The sequence below is a fragment of the Rissa tridactyla genome, chromosome 12 (assembly GCF_028500815.1).
Source record: "Rissa tridactyla isolate bRisTri1 chromosome 12, bRisTri1.patW.cur.20221130, whole genome shotgun sequence".
NCBI classification, from domain to species: domain Eukaryota; kingdom Metazoa; phylum Chordata; class Aves; order Charadriiformes; family Laridae; genus Rissa; species Rissa tridactyla.
In genome coordinates, this window is record NC_071477.1 from 11655436 (window position 1) to 11676233 (window position 20798).

Below are 20798 nucleotides of genomic sequence, written 5' to 3' on the forward strand. Positions count from 1 at the left end.
GCTGTTGAAGGACAATAGTCATGAGCCCTGCAGGTGTCAGTAAACCAAGGCGAGGTGTAAAGTGTCCAGGGAGGGTTTCCCAGTCACAGCTAAGTCTTGGTACATTCAGTCTCAGGCATGCCACTCATCTGGGTCTCCGAGATCCATGCTAACTACAATTCCTCTTAATTCTGCTGAAGAATGTTATTTAGAAAGCAAGAATAGTAGAAGTGAAGCTGCAAAAGGCTTGCAAATGACCATGTCATTTTGCCTATCCCACACAGACAAACCATGATGCACTGCATCCCACAGCATACCTGCGGCAGGCTGGGAATCTCGGCAGGGATGCTCATCCTACTCGCACGTATGGCATTTCAGGAGAGGAGGAGAGAGAGTTTTGTCAGGGGTTATGTACAGCTCCAGATCACGAGGGTTACTGCTCTGCCTCATCCAGGCTGTACAGGCACATTAGCAGTGACACGCCAGGGCCAGTGTCTCTGCTGTGTCAGAGCCTCCGAAACCCCACCATGAATCCATCAACACCAGGGAGCTGTAGCCCTGTTAACAGGAGCTGGCGGTGCGGTCCCTTGTTTCATGGAGTGGTGATTTTCAGCCACTGCAAGTCACCGCTGGTAGCAGCTCTTGGACATGCCAATGTCTAACGTTTCCCTCTCTCAGACATAGCTCCAGGGAAGGCATTTTTATTTTCTACTGGGTTCATACCAGGTTCGCTCCACCCCAATGTGTTCCATTTTTTCAGGGCGCTGGCAGCTTCTTGCCTGCTGGTGCCATGGGACACTCTCCAAAAGGCACTCCAAAAGGTCTGGAGACGCTCTCTGGACTCATCCTCCCTGACCCCACCGATGGTCTGAAGCCACCTGAAGAGACACCTCAGCGCCGAAGGGGACATCAAAGTGGACCTGGCCGCCAGCATCCCACCCTGCTCCTCCCTGCATCGTGACAGTATGAGCATCCTCACCAGTTAGACACTGGATTTCCTTAAAGGCGAGACTGTCTGCAGAGACACAGCCTGAGCGGCAGCTCACACCTGACCTTCCCTGATTCCCTCAGCCCCGGACGGCTCGGCTTTTCCTATTAGCAGAGGACCTTTTTGCCGCTTCTTGTACTCTCAGCCTCATATTTCAAATTCCTTCGGAGTTGTATCTGGTTTTCATTGAAACCTATTACATTTATATATATATATATAAAAAAAAAATACAACGAGAAAGGATTTTCAAGGTAATAAATGGAACATGCGAGCCTAATTATTCAGAATGACCCAATGCAATTCGGTAAGTCCAGCGAGTTGTTTATATTGGCAAGAGGAGAACAAAATATCATTGGATATGGTCATTACTCTCATAACATTTCAATATATATACATTGTCAGGAGTCTCTGAGTTATGAAGTCCTCCTTGCTGGAGGAATAAACACGCTGGGTAGTAATCCTGGAAGCAATCAAAATGCCTTCAGCTGGGTGCCTGCGGAGCCGCTCTCTCCCATGATGTCTGCCGTCAGCCCGCGGGCTCCGGTCGCAACCCAGACTCGCACACAGACGGTTTATCTCCCTCTGAGGCCACGGGCGGAGCTCGGCGAGCCAGCAGAGGCAGAAATAGGATTCTTGGCATTTCAGGTTGAATTACTGGAGCTGTCGATGACCGGCCCCACTCATTGAATAGGAAAAAAATAACACCAGGGGGCTGGTTTTGCTCTCAATATGGCTGGAGGAGCCCGAAGGGCGTCTGCTCCTGCGTGCTGTCCCAGGAACATCCTTCAGATGCTTTGGTTTTGCAGAGGCAGTACTGGCTGCTCTGCGGTTTGTCCAGGGCATCCCACCCGGAGTGCTGCGGCCCCCCCCATTCCCCACCCAGCTCCACAGCTAGGGATGGCAGAGCCGGCTGCGGCAGGATGCTGGGCAGGCGTCCTGCTTTCAGCTGGGAGAGAGTTAATTTTCTTTCTAGTAGCTGCTACGTTCTGGATTTAGTACGAGGAGAATGTTGATAACACATATTGTTTTAGTTGTTGCTAGGTAATGTTTATATTTGTTGAGGACTCTTTCAGCTTCCCATAGAAGCTGAGAGGGAGCACAGACGGGACTAGCTGGCCAAAGGACTGTTCCATACCATCGACGTCATGGATGTTGATGCTATGGATACCATCAACCGGACGGATACCATCAACAGTCATAGAAATGGGGGTTGTTTGGGGGGCAGGGATCCGTGATCGCTCGGGATGGGCTGGGCCACTGATCATCGAGTGGTGAGAGTGACTTGCGTTGTATCACTTTATTTTGTATATTCTTTTACCGTTATTATAATTATTATCATTGTTATTTTCCTCCTTCCTTACTGTTTTATTAAACTGTCTTTATCTCAACCCATGAAGTTTTTTCCTTTCCCCTTCTTTTCTCCCTCTTCTCCCTCCCTTGCTTGGGGGGGCCAGGGGGGAGCGAGTGAGTGGCTGCGTGGTCCTGGTTGCTGGCTGGGGTTTAAACCATGACAGAAAGATATGGGGGAAAGTGCTGGCCTCCTTTCCCCCCTCATGGGCACACCTTCCTGCCACTTGAGAAAAGCCTTCCGAGCATCCTCATCCCTCGAACCTGCTCGTGCTCCAGGGAAGCTGCGGGGACATGAGCCGGGGCAGCGCTGAGACAGCAGATGCTGGAAATGCAACAGCAGCCCTTGGGCTGTCGGGGGAAGCCTCCAACCAAACAGAAAGGGTTTTGTGGCAGTGACACACAAGGTCCTCCACGAAACAGGGACAATGGCAGCTGAACTTCTGTGCATAGCCCTGGGTTTTCCCTCCTGGGACCCCAGGGACCGTGACAGGGTGCAGGGGCTCTGGGGCTGGAAATGCTCAGCGAGTCAAAGCAGTGGCTACTGTCTACGCGGTGACACGCTGCCTGCCCCAGCCCCCCCGCCCCGCAGTTAAACCCCTGCTCGTTCCCAACTGGGGCGGCCAGAAAAATCCTGGCAAGGCTCCCTGATGGGAAAAGGACCCACCCCTCAGCTGGTGCTGTGTCTGGGGGGTATAAATCAGCCAAAAAGACAGCGTTTCTGTTTCAGGGAGAAGTTAACTTTCCAGTGAATGCGCCGAGCTGACAAGCAGTGAAGCCTTGGCTGTTTACCCCAGAGCCCAGGCGTCATGGTCCGCATGGCTGGAAGTCCCAGTGGGTCTCTATTCACTTTGATTTTACACCAGGGTTAACTAGACCCCGGTAATTATCCCCTTTTAACAAGGCAGTGTTTACACCTATGGGAAAGGGTCAGCTCCTGACTTGCTCACTGCGGCTGGAAGGAGAGTATTGCTCTTGGCAGCTGGAGAGATGAAGTGACCGTAGAGGGGAAAGAAAAGATGGGAAGAAAGGAAGAAATGGAAATAGGGAAGGTGATCTTAAAGCTCAGATGAAAAATATCCCCCATGATCCTTGACTCCACTGCTTGCTCCCTCCCCATCGCTTCTTGCACCCACGATGCAGCCTCGGAGCGCTCACAGAAATAGTTGGAAGCTGGGATAGGTTGATGGATTTCTCAGCTTCTGGGCTATTAAATGTCTGGACCAGCTAATTTTAGAGCAAACAAGCAAAGGCCAAATGACAAATTGTTTGAGAGGCCCTTCAGCAAGAGGATGGAGTTTTATGACCACCAAGGGCACTGTTGCTGCCATTAAATCTGTGGACATGGGGGAAAAATAAGATCTGATTTATTTGGTGATGGTGGAAAATATTACCCAAGCTATAATTTATTGATCGTTGCATCCTCCCGGTTTTCAAGGCCTCTTTCTTGTGCATATGTAACATATACATATTTTTCCTTGCATATGAGGCCGAACACATCATTGCTCCTGCACTTGAGGAATTCCGGCATGCTCTGCTGGCCGTGGCACAGGAACCAGCAATGCCAGCAGCCCCTGCGGGGCAGGACTGGGGAACAGCCTTCTGCGGTGAGGGATGGGTCACCTCAGTGCTGGGGCTGCTCTTCGGCAGAGGGGACAGCGAGAAGCCGTGTGCTTATGGGGAATAACTCAACTCTGACAGGAGCTGCTGGTCCTGTGGGGCTCATCTGGGTCCAATGTCTCCAGATGCAGAATCACAGAATCGCAGAACGGTTGGGGTTGGAAGGGACTCTGGAGATCATCTGGTCCAACCCCCTGCCCGAGCAGGTTCATTCAGAGCAGGTCGCACAGGAACGCATCCAGGCGGGTTTGGAATGTCTCCAGAGATGGAGACTCCACCACCTCTCTGGGCAGCCTGTGCCAGGGCTCTGCCACCCTCAAAGTAAAGAAGTTCCTCCTCATGTTTAGATGGAACTTCCTATGCTCAAGTTTGCGTCCGTTATCTCTTGTCCTGTCGCTGGGCACCACTGAAAAGAGCCTGGCCCCGTCCTCCTGACACCCATCCTTTGAGTATTTATAAGCACTGAGAGCCCAAAGACTGTCCACCACGTAGATGGTTGGCTCTACATCAGCATGGGGAGCCATCTGTCAACCTCCTCCTTCCTGCTGGATGCTGATCACCAGGTCATTGCCATAGTCTCCTTCCTCTCCCATCCTGCTCCTCTCATCCCTGTGCCTGCCCTCCCTCCTGGTCCCCAAGGCATCATGGAGCCGCATGGAGCAATATTGTCCCTGGGGAAGGACAAACTGGCTCAAACCCCCTTGCACACCCACGGTGAGGAGAAAGAAGACCTTGAGGAGGTTTTGTATTTGCAAAGGAGAGCAGGGACACGCTGCTGCCCCCCCACAGCACTGCCATGGCCACCTCGTACCCCTGAGCCGTTGCCTCACAGCAGCCCCAGTGCTGTTTGCAGCATCATTTCCCAATGGCTCCCAGCCACAGGCCGTGCATGATTCCCATTTCCCAAAGAAAATGAGGGCTCGGTGCCTCCCGGAGCAGGGGGTCCCGGAGCCCAGCTGCCTCCGTTACCTGTCTCAGGGAGCGGGATTGCTTCCCACTGCAAGCCTGGGTCCTGGGAGAAAAATTCAGCATGGCAAACGAAAGGAAGGCAGCCTCGGGCCCCCGGGAGCCTCGCTGGAGCTGGAGGCTCTCTAAGCCAGCCCATCTGGTGAGGAAAGAGCCGGGCTCTGCAGGGATAGCCGGAAATAACAGTAATTTATGCAGTTATGTTTCCAGATATTTTTTTTCCCTAACCATCAAATAATACCACAAGAAAAAAAAAAAGAAAAAAAAAGAGAAAGGAAATAGAAAAAGCAATATAGGGACCAGAGTTTTTAATCCTCTTTGCGTTCCCAGAGAAATCCAGGGCCTCTTTCCACCCTTTAACCCACTCCTGCTCTCCGTTAGAGCCTCCTCCAGCCGACCCGTCGAGAGGAGCCCAGCCGCTCTGCAAACAGCCTGGGACACCTTTCGCCCCTGCAAAGCTACTGAACGCACAGCCTGATCCCTGCAGCTTTCTGGAGGTGACCTCGGTGGCCTTTCTGTGGCAGGTGGCGTTTGCAGGGCATCGCCCCCACTCCAGTCCCGCAGCCCAGCAAAAGCAGGAGCCGGCACCGGGCGATCCCCGCGAGCCCGGGGCTGCTCCTGGAGATCTTGGCCTCCCACCCTGCCAGGATGATGCTCGCTCCCAGTCAGACGCTGCATTTCCCCGGAGTGTCTCCAGGACCGGCTGGCTAGCAGTTATCACTGATGGGCTGTTGATCCGACGGTAGCTGCAGCTCTACAGCGCTGGGGAATTCCGAAAAAACAATTTATAGACCGAGGCAAAGCCTCCCAGCCTCTGCGCTGGAGCTGCTCTTCTCTGAGCCCTGCACAGCCTGCGAATAGCCCAGTCCCTCTCAGAGCATAGGACGTGTTTGGGCTCGGAGCAGATCCCTGCTCTCCCTGCAGCCTCCCATCACCCAGGGCGCTGGACCGAGGGATGCAGTCCAAGGGCCAGGCACGATGGCATGGATGTGCTCCGAGCTCCTGGGCCAGCATCCCGCTTTGAAGGAGAGCTCAGGAGGAAAGGAGCCAGGAGGACAGCGAGGCGGAGAGCCCGGGGAGCACAAAGCCCCTGTGGTCTGCAACGCGGCTGCCGCTCACTTTTTTTCCTTGATTTGGGGAGCAAAGGCTGGAGGCAAAGGTGAGGTCGCCCAGACCACCCACAGCCCTTGGTGGTGACAGGGCCAAGGGGGACCTGCCATCCCCTTCACACCAGAGCCGCAGCCAGGCCGGGGGGATGCAAAGCTGATGAGCACGAGCTGTGGCACCGATGCCTGCAGCAGTGCCCGGCTGCTGGGCCAGTGCTCCCAATAGCCCAAGGATGGGCGAGGGCCAGCACTGCCCAGACAGCAGGGCAAAATCCAGCTGCATGACAATACCCTGCACAGCCTATTTTTCCTCTAGCATCTGGAAACGAGGTGAATAAAACATTTTTTGGGGTGGATTGAGGGTTCTCATCACACTTCTCCAGCTGGGAAATCAGGGAGAAGATTGGTAGCTGCATCCTCCCGCTTGTCAGGTAGGAAATGAACAGTGCCCAGAGAGCTGCTGGGCTCCTCCCTGCACTACAGATGGACCAGGGTATGGGTCCCCATGCCCAAATCTCTTCTGAGGAGACCCCTGAGGGAATTTGACTGAATCAACATCCCCATGAATGCCTCTTCCTAAGGTACCTTTCTTGCTGGGGGAAGAGGATGTGGTACCCGACCAGGCTGTCCCCGATCAGCGGGGAGAGGGGGCCCTGGGAACGACGATTTCCTGCCTCAGCCCTGAATTAAAACAGCAAATATTTTCTCCTTTTTTTTTTTGGAACAAAGTGGGAAGAGGGTTGTGCTTCTTCCAGGAGAGAGCAGCGCCTTTCGGCGTGCTCACGCGTCAGTTGGACTCGATGCCCAAAGCGTGGCACGGGGTTCCTTGCATCGCCCAGACCCTCTGGATGGGGGGGTCCCGGGGGACAGAGTGGGCTTGGGGTGAGCCAGCCCCTGTCAGTACAGACCCCCCTTGATGGGAGCAGGCGGAGGACACGCAGCCCTCACACTGTGCAAACAGAAGAGGATCTCTCCTGGCACTGGAGCTGTTTTCCCTTCCCAGAGTAAAATGCCCAAGTACTTGCTATATTTAGACGCCGGGGTTTTTCAGGAAACAGAAGGAAGCTTGTACGAAACTCTGTGTTCACCTCCGGAGATGGGTCCCAGCCTCCCGACCAGCGGTGGCCCCGAAGCCCATCGCTGTGCCGGTGCCAACCCCACGTGTCCTCCCTGCATCTCAGCCCTCACTGGGGGACCCTGAAACACCCTTGGCCCATGGCAGGCTCTGTGGGCCCCCGCCAGCCCCCCTTTCATGTGGGGAAAGGCTTAGAAAAGCTGGCAGAGGGCCAGCGCCGCAATGGGAAAGAGCAGCGGTGCCTGACACGGGCTGCCACCGAGCCCTGGGAGCGAGGGCTGCTGGCGCTGGACGACAGAGGGCACTGATGGTGGCAAAGCCATCCCATAATAAGAGCTTCTCCAGCTTCCCTGATGTTTTTTTCCTTGACAAGAAAAAGAAAAAGGTTGCCTTTTTTCACTAATTCATCGTTAAAGGCTCCTGACGGTGCCCAGGCTGGAGTCCCCGTCCCTGCCACCCGCCTGTGGCTGTGGGGCAGCCCTCCCTCCAGCGCTCCCCTTTTCCAACTGGACGGCTTCCCAGCAAGGAGCAGCAGGAGAAATCTTGGCTTCTGGTGGGGAAACGCAGCCAGCGCCGGGGAAGGGCGGGGAGGGAAAGCGCTGCATTTCCAATGCTGGAGCACAACCATCCTCGCAAGCATCCCCGTAATTGCAGCCACATGCTGGCTCTCGCAGCCCTCGCCTCGCTCGAGCCCCAGATCCCCTTCTCCACTCCTGGGGCTGCTGTACAGCTCCCCCCGCCCCCTCCCCAGCCCAGACATGCCTTTCATCTGCTTCTTTAGGCCAAGAGAGAGCTGCACCCGTTCTGCATCATGGACCTGTAAACCCAGCGGGGAATTTCCAACACACCCTGAAGCTGCAGAGAAAAAATAATGGACCCCGGACTATACTGGTCCCCAGGCCCTTCTCTCTCTTTCTTTCCTTCCTCTCACTCCTCCAGCATGAATATTTATCCCCTGGCCTGGGCTGCCTTCGCGCCGGCCGTTTTCCTGCAGGAATTCCTCCTTCTCCCGCCGCCGAGTGCAGCCCGGGGCCGGGGCGAGGGGGAGGCAGCCCTTTTCATTTCCAATCCCCCCATCCTCGATGGAGAGTAAACATTGTTCCTCTCACAAAGACGGGTATTGTGGTAGGACCGGGTGGGGGGGAAGGCGAGCGGGAGGAGGCGCCGAGGCCCGCGGTGGGGGGGGGAGATGAAGTGGGAGCGGGAGGGAGGGAGGGCACGAGAGAGCCCCCTGAGAAGAGGGCGAACGGGATGTGAATATAAATTCTGTAAATATTTTCTTTAAGGTGCTGCGTGTAATCCCAGGAAATAGATCCAGTTTCACGGGAGAGTGGACGGAGCGGGACTGACTTTGCCATGGGTTTCGCCGCATTGATTAAAACCTTGATGGAGAGGTGGGGGGAGCATCCTGGGCAGCTGGGGAGTGCACCAGAACCTCCCCCCGCCACCTTCCTGCCTCCCCACGGGTCCAGACACCAGCCAGCCGGCGCTTTGTCACCCACTGTCCCCACTTGCACTCTGCAGGCCCTTCTCCTCCTGGATAAGGCATGGCCAGGCTGATAAAGCAAAGAGAAATATGGGCTGAGTCCTGCAGCAAAGGGTTTACTGCCCATCAGTCACATTGTCCCAAGCAGGGACAAGATTCTGATTTGAGGTGGGGCCATGTGGCACCCAAGGGAGGGTGCGGGGACACCTCAGCCTGGCCATCACTTGATAAAAGTGAAGCACAAGGCTTGAGATTTGTCTAAATGGGACATCCCTGGTGACAAACACAGGCACTGCTCGTAAAGCCAGTGGCAGCAGCGGCCGTGGGACAGCCCCACCGGCCCCTCTCCTGCTCAGGAGCTGCTGTGTCCATCCTTTGTGCACCCCCGGACCAGGTCAGGGAGAAGAGAGGAGGTGGGATGCCCTGGGCTGGCACTGGTGGCCATCAGCAGGGAGGGCAGCTGCCCCCCGGCTCGATGGGGCAGGGGCTTTCCCAGCCCTCCCGCAGAGCAGCCCGGAGCGGATGAGCCGTTACCACGTTCCGGTCGGACGAGCCATTGTGTCTCCTTCAGAAAAGGATTACCAAAACATCCAATTACGCTTTCCCTTATGCCTGTCTTGCCTCCTTTTGATGCTTTTTGGCGTTGTATGAAACAACTGCGTCCAGAAGCCAGGATTTCCACGGACACTTGCTTTAATGGTGATTCTTCACTTGTCGAGCTCCATCCCGGGAGCCCCGTTTACCCTCCTGCAAGCACAGCTGCTCTCCCCACCCCACAGCCTGCTTGCCTTTGGCCATCGAGTGAAGCTGGACACAAGACGGGGTCCTGGAACGGCTGGGGACCATGGCTTCATCCATCACTCGTGCGGGAGCTCAGCCCGCATCCCCGATTCATACCCATGGGGCAGGGGACATCCCGCTGCCTTTGATACCCATGGCCATCCCGCAGCATGCCCCGATGAAGGGCAGAGGCCACCATGCCCCCACCTGCTCCCCAAGTCACATGCAAGCACAGAAATTCCTAATTCCAAGCCACGTCTAGGAATTCAACAGTTAATATCTATGATTATTATTTTTTTAGCCCTCCTTTCTAACAGGGGGTCCCTGCCACCACCAGCTGGTCCCCCTGCGATCCAAGGGGAAAGGATGCCACCGCCACGGTTCCCTTTCACCCGGGGCACCATGAAATGTGCCATTGGCTGGTCGGGTAGATGGGGAGGTCAGAAGTATAACCGCATTGCAAAAGAGATTAGAGCCGTTGAGGGAGGTCCCGGGGAAGAGGAGGGGGAACTGCGCAGGCTGACCCGGAGGTGTGCCTCACCCTTTCACTGCCAGCAGGATCACTGCACGCCGGCTTCATTCCTCCTTCCCCACGTCCCCATCGCTGGTTAATATCAGAGAGGGGACGTGGGGCTCCACAGACCTTTGATCTACCCCCGGCACAGCTGTTCCCAGACCTTTACGTAAGGGAAGAGAAATGTGATGGAAATAACCGACAGAGCGAACAGAGGCAAGTGTGAAAGGCTATAAATAAATATGACACAATAACCGTGGACATCGCTAAATAAGTTTTAAATTGAATAGAGGGTATAAATAGAGTCGAAAGCAAAGATGGCACTGGCAGGTGACATGAATTTGAGGTTGGGAACGACTGGTGTGATGGAGGTGCAGACATAGCAAAGCCCCACACATCTTCTAATTGCCCCGCTCCATCCCTGCTGTCTGTCAGCCGTGGAAGTGGGGATTTCGCCTGTTCCTCCTGGGGGAGAAGAGCGACAGCCGGTATTTGGGAGTGAGTCCTTCCAAGGGTGAGAGTGCCCACAAAAGGGGAGCTGGGCACAGTGGGATGGGAAAAAGCCCATGGGACCCAGAGGCTCCTCCATCCTTCCAGCTCCCAAGTGCTCTCCCACCCTTACCTCCCCTTGGCCCTGCCGGATCCGGAGGGGCATGAAGAAGGTCGAGCCCCTGTGGTGGCTCATGCCCCTCTCGCCACCCTCCAGAGCCCACCTGGGCAGCTGGCAGCCTCACACGTGGCCTCCAAGCAGCCATAAATTGGGGTTCAAATTTCACTTTCAATGTTGGAAATCTTTTCTCCTTTTTCCTTTCTCTTCTTTCCCCCACAGATGTGTTAACCCCAGTTCTGGCAGATCTTGGCACTTCACGGTGCTGTTCACCACCCTGTTTTGCAGCAAGAGCGGGGCACGCATCGATTCCCTTGCTGGCTGACGCAGAATCCATGCAAGCTCCTTAAGGCACCGACCCCTCACATTACAGGTACCCAAATGCTCCGGACACCTCAATCCCGAACCCACACAAGTGTGGAAGTGCTGCCTCTGGTATAAGCCCTGCAGCTGCCGTGTAACTGGGGCAACATTCCATGCCCTTGGCCCCAAAGCACCCGCCAAGGAGCAGAGCCCAGGAACCCGCCCCTCTCGGCATCCCAAATCCCTGCTGCAGCATCACCTTGGCCGACTTTGCTATTCTGGGCACAGCAATCCAGCAACACCCCAGAGATGCTCGGCAAATGTTGAACACTGGGATCAGCCATGGGAGATCCCAGCAGGGATGCCGCTTTCCGAGCCACGCCACGGTGGGGGCTCACACCCCCAGCTGCCCTCCGTGCCAGCACGGGATGCTGCCAGCGCCACGATACTCAGCAGGGGCAGAGATCTCTTCCAATTTTATCCACAGCGGATTCTCCCAGCTCGGATTCACAGCACTCCCGGCAGGGTTGAAAACCTCCCCAACCTCTCCTCTCCTATTTTCCACCTTCCTCACCATGGGTCCAAACCCAAACTACCTGCGACAGTCTCCCTCCCAGTTAATATTTGGGCAAACACCCCCTTGGTAGGAGAGCATCCAGCTGGGTTCAGTTCAATGCAGAGGGCTGGAGCCGGCGGGGGGGAGGCAGGGGGGAGGGTGTGTGGGAAGGGGCGAGGGGCTGCAGATCAGGGCTGATACGGGCTGGCATTTTGGCAGAATTTTCTAGGACAGTTTGTACAGTGTCCTCCCTATACAATGGTTATGTCTAGCCGCCGCGCTGCAGCTCTCATTTCCATGAGCAAGGAATTCAACCGAAAAGTAAACAGGAAAAAACGTTACATCTCACAGTTTATAAATATATACGGCATTATTTAGGCAGTCAGGCCAATTTGCACAGATGCCGCATATATGCTGTGACAGATCTCTGTGTTGTTTTGGAGCCACCCCTTGTGAATGGGAAACAGGGCTGGTTTCTCGCCATGTCTGCATGAAATATCGGTATCCTCCTGCAAGCTGGCTGCCAGCAGCGAGTGCTGCGGCTCTTGGGAACAGCGCTATGAGCTGATGCGAGCTATTTGCACGTAGTGCTGAGCGAGACTCGAGCCCCCACGTTTCCAGCTTGGGCTGCACGAGGCCTTTGGAAGAGGCAGGGGAGCTTTTTCCTAGGGATCGCATAGGGATTTCAGCCTGGGATCTGGCGTGGTGACGGGACAAACTGTGCTTTGGCAGGGTGGTGGGGCAGGACCTGCCCTGGCACGCACACCTCCATGAGGGCTAGATGGTATTTTGGAGCCCCATTTTCCAGCGCCCAACAGGCTGAAGCTGCTGGTTCCCACGGCGTGTGGGCAGAGAGGGGTGCAGGCAGGGCAGAACGGCCTCCGACTCTATGCAGGGCACCAAAAAATTGCTGCCTGTGGGCACGAGGGACCCAAGCCCCCATCCCATCAACCTCCTCTTGCAGCAAGCATCCCAAGGCACCCCAAGCCCCGGAGTCACAATTCAGATCGAAATGATGGGACTGGGCTTTTCCCACCAACATCCCTTCCTCCCCCTCTCACACCCGGCCTGAGCCTGGAGGTTTATTCAACCTGACAGCCGAGTGACTTGATCGTTCGAAGCAATGTCTTAATTACAGGACATCCTCCATGGCATTTTCTGGCTAGGGCCGGTAAAAGAAACTTCTCTTCTCCGGCTCCCTCTGCCCCCCCAGCTCCGCCGAGCCATGCCGAGCTATGAGAGCTGCTCAGACAGTGGGGATATTGTTTTGGCCATTGCCTGAATGGTCCGGCCTCCTCAGCTGTAAAATTACCTAGAGGATAACTAAACAAACCCCAGACAAACACTTCTTTAAAGGCACTGCTTACTTTGCAGCAGCCATTTCCCCCTGCCCGCCACATGTGCTCAGGCTGGGTTTTCTTTTCCTCCCTCTCAAGGGCGACACAGTTGCGATGCTCTTGCAAAGCCTTGCATGGGGAAGCGGGGGGGAACAGTGAAACAAGGCGGGAGACACAGGGGATGCCATGGGCTCTTCTGGACCAGGCTCTGCTCGGCCCCAGCCCAGGGATGGAGTCTCACGACGCAGAGGCATCAGGAGGAAGCAGGGAGGCAGAGACTGGTCCGTGTTGGAGCTGGAAGTGGGACAGTGTTTCAAAGGGTTCAGCCCTGATCCATTTTCCAGGGGGGAACTGGGGTTTTCTCCAAAACAGTGCTGCTGGCCCACAGGGAAACTTGTCCCACCAGCCTGGTCCAAAGTCCACTGAAGCCAGTGGAAAATTTATCCTAGACTCCAGCATCGTGCACAACCCAAGATGCTGCTGAGTTCCTGGGGACGAAAATCAATGTTAAGGGCTGATAAAGCCCCTCTGGACGGGGCTGGATGAGCGCGAAGGTCAGGACAGGTCCCCTCCGGGAGGTTTTGCTGCTTCCAACTATCCCTCATAAATAGGAGAAAAGTTCTGGCCAAATCCTCGTTCAGAGTCAATCTAAGCATTTCCTGACTCGGTGTTGATTTCACAGATTAAAGCCGGTCAAAAACAACCTGGTCGAAATCCAGCCAGCATTAATTTTTGGGAAAAAAAAAGAAAAAAAGACCTTGAGGAATTTCATTCGAGTTTGTTCTGAGGGGAGGGGCTGCGCTTTCCCCACCCAGGAGCTTGTTTGCTCTTGAAATACGTGCAATAAACACATGAATGCCGAGCCCCAGCTACAAGCAAAGAGGCTGCCTTCGGCTGTAAAGGCATTAATTTGTGTAAAAATATGCGATATTAGTCAATCTGGGGTTATGCCTTTAATTTCAGGTCTGCCAGTGAGCCACTAACCTAAAGTTTTACAACTGCACCCAAGTTTCCATGTTCACATGAGGGCTGCAGTAACAGCCTGGGGTTTGGCACAGGGAAGCAAGACAGGAGTTTAGAATGAAAAATCCCATTGATCCCAAAATAAAGGGCAGGAGGATGTTAAATAAATCCCTGCGGCCGGTCAGAGGGAGGTTTTCCTTTCTGGTCTTCTCGACCCGTTCAGATAGAGCGAGCCCTCGCAAAGACAGGGGTGGAAACCCACAACGCAGCACTGCAGCGTGTGCTCTGAAAATATGTGCAGCCCAACCGAGGCAGATCCCAAATTTTGGCAGATTCCTAAGATCAGGAAATTCCTTGAGAGTTCGGGAAATTCTCCAAGACTGAACCCAAGCTATTTCACTTGCAGAAGATATCAAGTTCTCCTCCTCCTTTCTTTTTTCCCCCCTCCTTTTGGTGATGGGTCAGTGGGACCTTGGCGAGCACACGTCGCTGTACAGTGAGAAAGAGGATTAGCAAAACACTGCAGAAGGCCAAACGCAGATGCAGGGCCCGCAGGAACAGCTGCTTGCAAAGGGAAGCCGGCAAAGCCAAATATCAGCCACGAGGTCCCAGCTCCAAGCAGGTCTGGAAGGAGCCCAAGCTGGTATCAGTTACACTTTCTTCCCCGCTCCTTTGCCTGTGCATAAATAACTGCCCGTTATTTATGGCCGTTCCCCATCGCACGCCCTACACGCGTGCCTGGGGGGTCACCTCAGAGGACGGGGCAGCAAAGGGGCATGAAGTGCCCCTCTTCGGACCCAAAAATAACTTCCCTTCATCCCCCTGCCTCAAACAGCATGGGTAATGGCAGGGTTTCAGCCCAGCTGTTGCCACATTGATCTCTCTAGAAGTCACCCGGTGCTCGGGGACACGCAGGAGCCGCGCTGGCCATGGCTTGGAGCAAGCAGCCTCAAGGTGTGTGAAACCTCCTTTCTGCCCCAGAACCCCACCTGTGGGCAAAATGGACATGGCGAGGCCAAAATAGGCACAAACCAGAGAACTGGGTGCGTAGGATAACTTGTCCCAGGTAGGCTTGTAGGGCTGCCCTCCACCACCCACCCCAGAGACACATATTTTTCCCTGAGTCCTCATCCAGGCAGGCTGTTGGAGCAGCCAGTAAGGCTCCATGTGGCTCCTGCCCCCAAAATGCAGGAGACGGTGGAGACAGAGGACAACTCTCAGGCTGCCTCCACGCAGAGCCCTGCAGCAGCCTCCACACTTGGCTGTTGCCTACTCAGGCCCGCCATGTGCAGGGAAACCTGTCTCCAAAGCCATCTCCCAGGTCCATCTCTCTTTCTGGAGTCACCCCAGCAGATCCAACTCCCTGCCTGGGTTATTATCCTTCACCTCACCTGCAGGAACCAGGCACCCAGGGGCAGCCAGCCCTCCCAAGCATCCCAGCACCTCGATGCCAGGCAATCTCTGTGCTTTGCAGGAGTGTCAGAGGTTACAATTAGCTCAACTATGCCTTGTTGTTGGGTGACTTAAAAAAAAAAAAAAAAATCAGCAAGGAGGTCCATTTGTACTAATGTCCTCCAATATTCCCCAGGTCCCAAAGGAAAAGTACTTTCTTTCCGCTCTTGTGGTGTTTTTCTTCCACTGCGCGCAGCAATGAGGTCACCGAGCAGAGGTTTTGTGGCTAAATCCCTGGGTTGCTGCCATCATGCTGTTCCCAGGAAAGGCCAAAGTTGGCCCAGCTGGACGTGCAGACAAGGAAGAACATGGATCTTCCCGAAAGCCAGAGGAACAGCTCTGCAAAGGACCTGGCCAAGCAAGAAACCCAAGAGTTTCTTGCACCTGCAGAAAAGCCTTCATTTAGGAGAGGTGGGAAGGACCATCTGAAGCACAAGTGCTGAACTATTGCAACAGTGTGGAAATGAGCGAATTATTTTGGTAGCACATGAGGTCAGCTTCTGCAGAAGACAACCTCTCTGCAGCGTTGGGGCATGCACCAGCTGGGATGCGACACTGAGCTGCTTTAGAAGCCCCAAGCACACCTGGCTGCAGGTCAGGCCAGCAGGTAGCCCTGAAACCGTGCAATTCCCCCAAAGCCAGGGCTCCTCAGGCACTGCCAACAACAGGGTTTGTAGGATAACATGTCAGTGTTGGGGGATGATCTGCCACCAAACCCCTCTCCTGGAACCATGAGATGAGCAGCTGAGGCACCTGATCCCATACCTGACCCTGCTTCGAGCAGGTTGGACCAGGGACCCCCCCCACCCCGTGGTCTCAGCCAGGCTGAACAAGCCCATGATCTACTGCCAGAGCTCTCTCCAGCCAAGCCAGGAAGCACACGTACCTCTCTGCAAGCATTTGTGCTGGAAGGACCCTCCTGCAAAAGCTTCCCAGCTGCACCAGTACCTTCTTTCCCAGTGCGCAACTCAAACCCTGCTCCCGCCCTGTGCCTGACCCAGCCTCAAGCCCCCACCCTGAAGGCATTTTCCTCCCCTACCACCTTCCCTGGGCTTCAGAGATATCCTTGCAGGAGCTGACAAACTTCTTTTTTTGTAATAAAGAACCCCCTGCTCCCCCCAGATCTGTACCTGCCTGCAGAGGAGCCTCTTCTCTTGTAGCCCAGCTGCAGAAACACACAGCCCCTGCCTGCTCCTCCCCCAGCCTTTTACAGCATCCCCAGGCTCCTGCTCAGCTGAGCCCGGGCTGACGGGGACCAGCTGAGACCTGGGCTGCTCCCCCCTGGGGGCTATAGGGCCAGCCCCGGCCCCAGCACAAAGCCTAGGTCCAGCCAGGTCCCCAGTGTCCCGCCATCAACATGCTGGGGTTTACTGGGAGGGTGTCACCTCCTTTCTTCATCGCTCTTCATCTTCTCCACCCTGCATCCGTGTGCCGCTGAATCCAGCTGGGACAGCCCCTGGAGACCGCTCCTGCTCCATCTCCACGGCTGTTCCTGTTAATTCTCTCATCCCCGGAGTCATGGCACGGCTGGGAAAGGTTTTGTTAAAGCACATCACCCCTGTCCCACACAAAGGACCTCCTGCCTGCCTCTTGCCCTTCCTAAATCTCCCCTGCCAGCCTTCTTGTGCATTTTCCTGAAGGAAGGATGCTAACGGATATATAAATAAAGCAACCTGTGTATTCTTCTCCCCGCTCAGAGCTTGTGTAACCTGCGGTTGACCCCTCCTCATCCTCCCCAAACCACAGCCCCAGTATGTGCTGCCTGCCGCCGCTGCTCTGGCATTTTTATGAATGGCCTTGAGCCCAGGGAAGAGATGTGAGCACGGATTTGGAACAGCTCCATCCCTTCTACCGCACGCGCTAATCTTGACAAATGATCAGCGTGTGGCTTTCGAAACCAGAGATAAGGCTGTCTGACCACTTCAAGTCACTACACTTTCCCACGAAGAAAGGGAGTTTGTTCTCAGCCCCCGGCCGCAGCTTCCTCCAGAGCCTGGGCAAACCCAGGTGCCCCCAGCCCCATGGCTTGGGGGACACACACACTGCAGTCCCACCCCTTGGGAGCGGGGCCAGGGTCTCATTCAGAACAAAACCTCGGCAACCTCCAAACAAGGCAGATGTTGTGACTTTGCCTGGGTTTCTGATGCCACCGGCCGGACCAGGGATGCCTCCTGCCTACTCACCTGCATCTCCTTCCCATTGAGGCCAACGGGAGAAGTGGTCCATGCCCAGCATGGAGCTGGGATGTGGCAGAAGCGTTTGCTGTGAGCCAGCAAGAGCTTCCAGTGCTGGAGCTGAGCCATGACTACGCAGGGCTTCCTTGAGCTCAGTTTTAGCGGGGAACTGGAGCATCTGGAGAAATCCCGGCCCTGATGGTGTCACTGCTCTCCTTGGACTGGCATCCCACTGGCATTTGGACTATGGTATTTGGGACGTGCATCTTGCTTGACAGTTTGGGCAGCTTAGTGTCCCCGTTCCTCCACAGGGAAGGGGAAGCAGCCGTGGGATGTCTGCGGTGTCTTCCCAGGGATTCTGAAACAGCAGAGCGAGCGCTGGGTGGATCCTGTTGGACCTGCACCTGGGAAAGCCGGGCTTTCCAGAAGGCTCCCTCTCTCACAGACACAGACCCGCTGCCAAGGGAAAAGGCCTCTGCGAGTGCCAATTCAAGGAATGCCTTTGATCCACTGGGAATCATGAGGGAGAAACTCTGCCTCTAAATTGAGCTGCTCTCTTGCCTTGCCACTTTGGGAAATGAATTTGTACTCGGAAAAAAACCCAGGCTGGGAGAGATCTTGGGAAGACATCCAATCCATTTCCCTACCCCAAATTGGTCCTGACAGATATTTTTTTTTTTACCTAACCTTTCCTTTAAAATCTCCAGATGGCTCAATACAGTCTTCTCCAGGGCTATATTCATTTTACTACCAGATATTTTTTTTTATTATTAATACCCAACTTAAATTTCCCTTGCTGGAATCTGCTCCTCTCCCATGGCAACACAGAGGGCAACTCAACTGCCCTCTTACCACTGCGCCCAGTGCATCCCACCCTGCCCAGCGTGGCCGGTGCCCTTCCAGCAGCGGTACCTATTTAAAGCTGAGGATTAGGGTGGACAAGGCTGGTCCTGGCCAAGAGCAAGCAGAGCTGAAGAGGCCCTGGACTGTCCTATCACTTTTCCTATTGCTGCGCCGGCCCGCGGGAGGGTTTGGGGGTGCAAGAGCGCACACCCCCTGCGCCCTGTGCAGGCACCGAGCATCGTGCCCAGGTGGGAATGGGAGGTCAGAGGCTGCTGGCTTGTTGACCCATGAAGGGAAGCAACTATTCAGCTGATGAGGCCACGCAGGTGTTAATTAAAAAGCATGTGAAGCAGAACGGGTCACTGTTTGGTGTCATCCGCTCGTGAAATTAGCCTCACGGTGGGTCACCCGGCCCTCCCTGGGAGATGGAGCAGGGGAAGAGCTGCCTGTAGTACCTCTGCTCCTACTCTCATCTCCTCCAGCTGAGCTCCTGGTTCTGGGTCCCTCCTGGGTCCTGCACAATGTCCCTGTTTTTTGACCAAATCTCTGCTGTAGAGAAAAACTTCTACCTATTCATTCCTGGGCTGGCTTGGAGCATAGCTGTGCAGGGGTGAGAAGTGTAACCCAAATAATTAACTCCTGGCAGTCCAGGTGGAGAAACGAGCACTCTAGTCACATGCTGAGCTGTTGCAGGAGGTGCTCACACCGGGACACTGATGGATACAGCCTCACAGGTCGGGCAACCCTGTGGCAGTCCCTTGGTAGGGTCTCGGGTTTGGCCAGCATCCAGATTTGATCATCACCAGCAGCTCTCATCTGATCCCCTTCACTCTCCAGCCAAGGCCAGGAGGGAAAGCAGGGCTTTCCTCTAGGAGGCACCAGGGGCTGGTGCTCCCTCACCCAAAGGTTACCAGCGAGCAGGTCTGCAGAGCCTTTCAGCAGCAGTTCTGGGTGGCAAAGCCCTTCCATTCTGCTGGAGACCTTGGTGCTCAGCGTGTGCTTCACAGCTCTGTGAGATGGGGCTTGTCATCTTCTCTGTTAACCCCTGGGACATGCCCATGTCAGGAGGATGCCCTGGTAGGAAGGAGTCTCCTGTTTCTTCTCCCAAAGAGCACTTCTCCAACACCAGGATGACGTGCCAGGTCCCACACGGGCACCCTCCTGTGCCTGGTCGGGGCTCGCGGTGTGGTGGGGACCAGCAGCAGCGTGGCTGAGCCTCAGAGAGTCAAACCCGAGCTGCTCCCTGAGAAGTGCAACTTAACGAATCCCAGTTTCTCGCCGCGCCGTGTCTCATGGTTGGATTATCTCATGGCTAATAAGGCACATGAGGGTTTTTCCCATGGTTTGGGGCACTCATAATGGCTCTCCCCCGTGTGGATTCTTTGATGTCTTATAATAGAGTTGATGATGAATCCATTTCCTCGGTAAGGACCAAAGTTTGGCACTCTCTTGTCTGCCCAGATGCCTTTTTTCATAAAACAATTAGACAATAGAACAACAAAACGGGATTTGGTCTCTCTGAGGATGCTGCCTCGCTATGGAATCTGGCAGAAAGCGACCTGGAGCTTCAGAAGTGGGGTTGGACGGCAGGGACGGGCGGACAGATGCACACATGCACCCACACAAGTGCAATGGCTCCCACCGCCTTCCCTTTCACAGCCAGGCTGGCGAGGAGAGAGCACTCTTGACTCTGCCCTGTCGTGCCCATTGATCGCAGCACGGGCCTGAAGGCCAGGACCAAGGGCTTTTTCTGAAACCGTGCAACACCAGATGTTTTTTTCCCGAGGCCTCAGACACACACGTGCAGCACGCTGTTATTAAAACTGGCTCATACTCCCTGCGCACAGGGGAAAAAAAAATTAAGGCTGTGCGCAAGGTTAGTTCTCGACTTTGGCATCCAGCATTAAACCATGCAGGTTCGGTCGACTTTTGTTTGTTTTTATAGAGTTGCTCGTAGACCATCCCTCCTGCAGCATCCCAGCAGAGTGGAACAATCCGATGCACCAGCTGGAGGAGAAGTGCTTCATGAGCTGCCAAATATACCATGTAAAAACCATAACGCAGCCACCTCTGGGGTGCAGCCTGACAAGCGCATGGCGGCTCACAGCAACACCCTGCAGCAGCTTGAACTGAGAGGCGGGAGCCGCTTGAGAGGATGCGCTGGTTCATTACACAGGCTTCCTCCTCTTCCTCTTGGTTTTCCGCCTGGTCTTTCCAGCCTGCCTCCCCGGGCACGGCTCTCCTATGGATTTTTCTTCTCCTGCTAATGTTTCTGTATTCACCTCAGACCGAGCCAAAGGCTCCTTTTAACTGAAAAAGGCCATTTGTCTCCATATCTTATCATCTCTGTCTCAGCGTCAGCCCAAGCCTTGATGCCTCCTTCCCCTGGCAGCAGGTTTCACTCCTGCATTTGTGATTCCACCCAGCCATCCTTTCTCAGCCACTTCTTGTTTTCCTCCAAGAGTTTCAGAGAAGCATTGCACACCTTGCCGTGGTGCTTCCCTGCCCTGGCTGACTTGGTGCTGGCCTCTGCCAGCCAAGGCAGGGGCCTCATCAAACCCTGGTGTGGTCTTGGTGGGATGCCCAAGGGTGCAAGTGTCCCAGGGACAATGGGGTGCTCAGCCCAGGTTCTACCTATGTGACAAAATCTCCTGCTCCCTGGCATGGTGTCAACTCTGCAGGGCTGCAAGTTGACCTTCCAC

The 20798-nt window shown here is 54.9% G+C and overlaps 1 long non-coding RNA gene across 1 annotated transcript; it reads right to left on the reverse strand.

Moving 5' to 3' along the window:
• Positions 1–1294: 1294 nt before the first annotated feature.
• LOC128916637 (uncharacterized) lies at positions 1295–10002 on the reverse strand. The gene is made up of 3 exons (XR_008469026.1): positions 9889–10002; positions 4904–5061; positions 1295–2679 (listed from the first exon to the last, which is right to left on the reverse strand). It is a non-coding gene; the product is annotated as an uncharacterized LOC128916637 (long non-coding RNA).
• Between the last annotated feature and the right edge of the window lie 10796 nt (positions 10003–20798).